Source organism: Solanum tuberosum, unplaced genomic scaffold (assembly GCF_000226075.1).
Source record: "Solanum tuberosum cultivar DM 1-3 516 R44 unplaced genomic scaffold, SolTub_3.0 scf00422, whole genome shotgun sequence".
Taxonomy (NCBI): Eukaryota; Viridiplantae; Streptophyta; class Magnoliopsida; order Solanales; family Solanaceae; genus Solanum; species Solanum tuberosum.
Genome location: NW_006239341.1, coordinates 291,251 through 297,099, shown reverse-complemented (window position 1 = coordinate 297,099; position 5,849 = coordinate 291,251).

The window sequence follows — 5,849 nt, the reverse complement described above, 5'->3', positions numbered from 1 at the left end:
CAAAAATCTAAAACCAAACCAAATCAACCCCAAATAAAATCGGTTTTATTTTATCGATTTGGTTCGATTTTTTGGTTTGGATCGGTTTTTATCCAAACCGTGAACACCCCTACTTTTAATATAGTACATACTAATTTTTCGACATGTGCAATTGAGTCAAATAATATATGATTTTTAAAATAATAAAATATTATTAAAATAAAATTTTGACTAAATATTTGTACACGAAAAATAAATATAAATTTAGCTCACCTAAATTTCTGAAAGTATTAAATTCATATAAAGAGTAATCAAACAAAGTCGGTGGACTTTATATTTCAGAAGTATTTATTTGAAGGGTAATTATAAAAGGGAAAAGAGACATAAATTCACTCTTCAACCTGTTTCAAAAAATCAACTATATGCTTAAACTATCATAACATTTATAATATATTTGTATTATTAAAATTAAATTTCTATATCCCCTGAAACGTATAGCATCGCTCTTACAATGAAAAATATATCACTCTTGCGTCACATTAATGCCACCTCACTGCTACATCAAATGTTATGTCAGATTTCTAATAAGATTCTCCATGTTATTCAATTGTTTCTTCTTCTGAACACCACCATGGAATCACTATCAGTGCCACCATACTAGTACCAAATTTATATAATTCACCATAAAAATCAAAATAGCCACCACGAATCAAACCCACCATTGAAATCACACTCCATCATTCCCACAAAATTATGAAGATCCACCACAAAATTCAACACCTATTAACAAATTTGTCACCATCGCCATCAAAAGGTACAAATCCACCACCAAATATCACCATTACCGTTTTTAATAGGTAGTTCACCTTCAATTCCCACTTTTTTATCACCTATCACCTGCAAATTCATCATTATATTTTTTTTAAAACTCAATCATTACTTTTATCAATTACCAACAAAGTTGAAAAGAAAAATCGAACATAATGTAGATGGTGAAATCAAATAAGTATTAAAATAGAATATGTTGGGGGAAGGGAGGTGGGAGAGGATGGAAATCAAATATAGAAAATGATGGGGACAAAAAATTAAAGAAGAAGAAGACAGGGTGCATGTGAAAAAGAATAAGAGGCGTGGGTTGGGGGATAGGGCGGTGGGTAGAAAGAAGATTTTGATTATTTTTTCTATTTTATTTTTTATTAGACACGTTTTTTGTCACGTCAATTCAAGGGGTAAATTTTTTTATTTTTGAATAGTAAAGATGTGTAATCGATAGTCATTATAATTGAAGCGTGTAACTGATTTTTCGAAATAACTTCAGAGGTGAATTTATGACTTTTTTCATTTAATCCAATGCTATAATTCACTCATATGGTTAAATAGTATATCCCAACAATATTAGTTTGTAATTTTCAATCTAAACTTAAAAATATTTAAAAATCTATATATATCTTAAATGCATTCTTTTTAAACTTAGAAAGTTAAAACCATTAATAAAACTCTTTTCTGTTCTTTTATTTTTCTTAAAAATAAATGTTGGTACATGTGACTAAAAGAAATTTGACTCTTAATTTTATCGTAATCAGAATATTTATTTTTATCCCATGTATTTGTGAGTTAGTGGGGTCATAGGTTAGTTTTCTTTAACTTAGGTTTTTTTGTCTTTTTTATTTGGAATAAGGGTCTGAAAAATACCCAACTTTGGTCGGATTTGTTATTGCGATTACTAAATTTTCATGAGGACCTATTACCTCCCTAGACTATTTAATACCGTATTTTAAACATATATATTTGCCCACGTGGACATAAAAAATAATGCAAAAATTATAAAATAGTAATGTGTCCACGTGGGCACATATATACCTTTAAAAATACACTATTAAAAAAGTTCAGGGGTAAAAAGCGGTATTAAATAGTCTAGGGAGGTAATAGGTCCTCATGAAAGTTTAGTATCGCAACAGCAGATTCGACCAAAGTTGAGGTATTTTTCAGACCCTTATCTCTTTTTATTTTTAAAATTAAATGTAGGGGTGTACAAAACCGAACCAAACCGCAAACCGAGTCAAACTGAGAAAAAAACCCGACTAGTGGTTGGTTTGACTTGGTTTGGTATTGAAAAAAAAGCTCGACTATATTTGGGTTGGTTTTGTTTAACTAAAAAAAAAAATCCGAGACCAAACCAACCCGACATTATATATATAATTTTAAAATTTTATTTTATACATAAAAATATTTACTTTGATATAATTTTTAAATATTTCTTATACTTTTTCTATAGTTTTTTATCTTTTAATATATTATTATTTCAAGTTTGAAACTTAGAATTCTAAATGGTTCAATAAAAATTATAGTCCACAGATATTGATAATTGTAATAAAGCTTAAATCAAAATTAAATTAATACTAAAGCAAAACAAATAATCAATTCAACACCAAGAATGACAATAATATTGAATATTTGTTCTATGGTTTTACATTGGTTTATTCAAATACATAATCTAATTTTAATTTCCTATAATATTTAGTCATGTAACAATACTTATTAAACTTATTTTAGCATGATTTAGTACTTTTAAATTATGATCATTTTCATTATGACTTGTTAATTTGTAATATTTGTTTTACGCGATTTCATTATTATTAATTTTTGTTGGATATTTTAGTACCATTACTCATATAATATTTTGTGTTATTTTCTTAAGAAACACCTTAGATAGTTGTATTTTGGTAGGACTAAAGAAATATTCGAAGTACAAGTAAATTATATGTTTGTATGAATACTTTTCCGGAAAAAACCCAAAAATCCAAAAAACCCAAAAAAATCCGAAGTTGAATAACCCGAGTTTTATTGGTTTGGTTTGGTTTATAGATTTAAAAATCCGACACAAATAGTTTGATTTGATATTTGAAAAATTCGAACCAACCCGACCATGTACACCCCTAATGAAATGTAACAAATATCTATATTTTCTATTGTATGTATAATAATAGAAATGACAAAAATAACATGTGTCAGCACCATAAAAAATAGAATTTATCATTAAGTTAGCAAACTAATTCAAAATCTGAAAAGAAAAAAAAAATTGCTTACATTAAAAAAAAACTGAAAAACTGAATTAGGAAAAATAATTTAAAATCAGAAAATATATAAAATAAAACTGCAAACATTAAAAAAAAAAACTAAAAAAACACTAATTTCAGTTCTATCTCTTTCAATTTTATGCCTGAATTTCAGAGGTGATTTGAATTTTTCTATCTTTAATAAAATTATACATAATAATTTTTGTCTGAATTCATTTTCTACTTATTTTTTATTTCATTCATTTAAAATTAAGTATAATTTATCTAAATCTCACAATGTTAAGAACTAATTACATTATTTTCCTATTCTTTTTCAAATTACAAAAATCTCTTAAAATTTATGAATTTTAGATACATCTTTGTACTTTCGGATACATCACTGGACTTTCTGAAACATTAGCAGACATCCGGATACATAGATGAGGGATGTATCAGAGATGGGATAGGATTTTCGGATACATCAGCAAACATCTGGAGGGAAGGATGTATCCGAGAGGGGGATAGAGATGTATCAGCGAGAGGAGCGTGATGTATCCGAGAAGGGACTTTTGAAAAAAATTTAAATGATAGAAAATTTTAGAGATTATGATAAAATAATATGTGTAGTTAGGTAATTTTTCCTAAAATGAATTGACATAGTATCTGTATACAATAGTTTGCATTTCAATTACACATTTGTACGATAAAATTTCACTAGGATCTCTAGATGCTTTTGCAGGATGGTTACTGGTTGGTGTCTAGATTTTTTGGATTTGATTTTTTTTTTTAAAAAGATATTGTTAAAGTTTTTATTGAATATATTATAAAATTATATACCAAAGCATTGTAACAACAACAAGCCAAGTATTTATGTGGAAGATTATTGCGAGAGATGCAGTTTCAAGTTTTAACTTCATTTCTCGGAATAAATTTTAAGTAAATAAATTTTTATTTCTCGGAATAAAAGTAAATAACTATTCATTTTTATGAGTCTTCATTTCTCGGAATAAACTTTTTGAATAATTTGTAGAGGCATAACACAATGAATATATTTTGTCTTAAACTATATATTTTTTAAATCAAATTTATTTTTTAATTTTGCTTTTTGCTGTATTATTACCATGTTTTGTTCAAAGTAAGATTGATAGAATTGCTTCTATGTGAATTAGATCATAATTCATTTCATTAAAGTACAACTAAAACACTTTGATGTGGAATTTACTTTAGAGAAAAAGGTCTGGTATATTCAATCAATTTTATTATTTAGAGCTAATATATCCATGTTACAAAAGTGATTCACATTTACCCATAACGTTATATAAATGGTTCACATATACCTCTATTGTTACAAAAGTGACTCACAAAGTCGCGATACCCTTTTATCTGAAATTGATTTGGAAATAAATTTATAAAAATATACTTAAGCTTTAAGAATTATATAAAACTAATATCATATAAAATTATATCTTTTAAAATTGAATATCATATAATTGATATATGCCTTTTAGAAAAAATGAAAGACAATTTTAAAAAAAAAAAAATGAATAACATGCCTATGATTTGATATTTAAGTGATTAAAATTTCTTAATTTTATACTTAGCATTATCATAATCATAGAATTTTTCGTAGTTATATTTTATTTTTATCTGACAACTAAATTTTATTATATCGTTATTATCATTATTCTAACAAGGGGATAATATACATTGTGTGTGAGTATTTACGATTTCGAATAAAATTTTAAAAATTAATTGATTAATTAATTCTAAAAATTATTATTGTCATATTCAGACCACTTAACTAACCTTATATATTTGATTTATTTTCATAAATATTCTATTATAACCTATTATGATTCTAAATGTTAACATTCTCTTAGTAAATAGTTGAAGACAAATTTACCACTTGTCAAGGAGACCAATATATTTGACAAAAAAAACATATTCTATTTATAAAATATATATTTTTTAAAAGAACTGGAATCCAATAAACCCCCACACCAATGGGTAGCTCTGTCACTGTTTTAAAAAAAAGGAATTTTACACAAATCTTAAGAGCTAATGACATCTTATTCCTACTTTTTTTCAAATTATAAAAATCACTTAAATTTGATGAAATCCAGATACATTTCAATATGTCCCAGTATATTGCATTCCGGTTTCTTATACATCCCTCAACGTTCCGATACATCACATTTTGATTTCGAATACATCACTCAATGTCTTCGATACATCGTGTATGTCCCGATACATCCCGTAAAGTGATATATCCAATCGATACATCGTGTAAAGTGATGTATCCGATAGTAAGAGAGAGTAGGAATTTTTGTAACTTTTTTAAATGGTATAGAATTTTAAAAAATATGGTAAAATAAGTTGTGTATTTAGGTAATTTCTGCTCTAAAAAACTATACTCATCCAGTTTGGACAAACCAGTTTTATTGTTTTTCAATTGAAAGTTCTTAACCACTTAATGCCAATAAATTTAAAATTTATGTACTGTGGTAATAGTGATATTTAATATCATCTAATAATCATTAATTTGCCACTTAAATCTTCTTCTTTTTAAAATAAAATAAAAATGATAGTGGTGATGAAATTTAATGCATTGGAAATGTTTTTATTTTTATATACTGACGCTGTAAAAAAATTTCATAAACTAACAGTGAGTCAGTGATTATCTATAATAAGCAAGAACTGGTAATTTTTAAAAATAAAGAATAGAAGAAAATCACATGATAGATAAGAATTGAGAATAATAGCTATTTGACAATCAATACCCAATTACAAAATTCTAAAAAGCATCAATTCTAT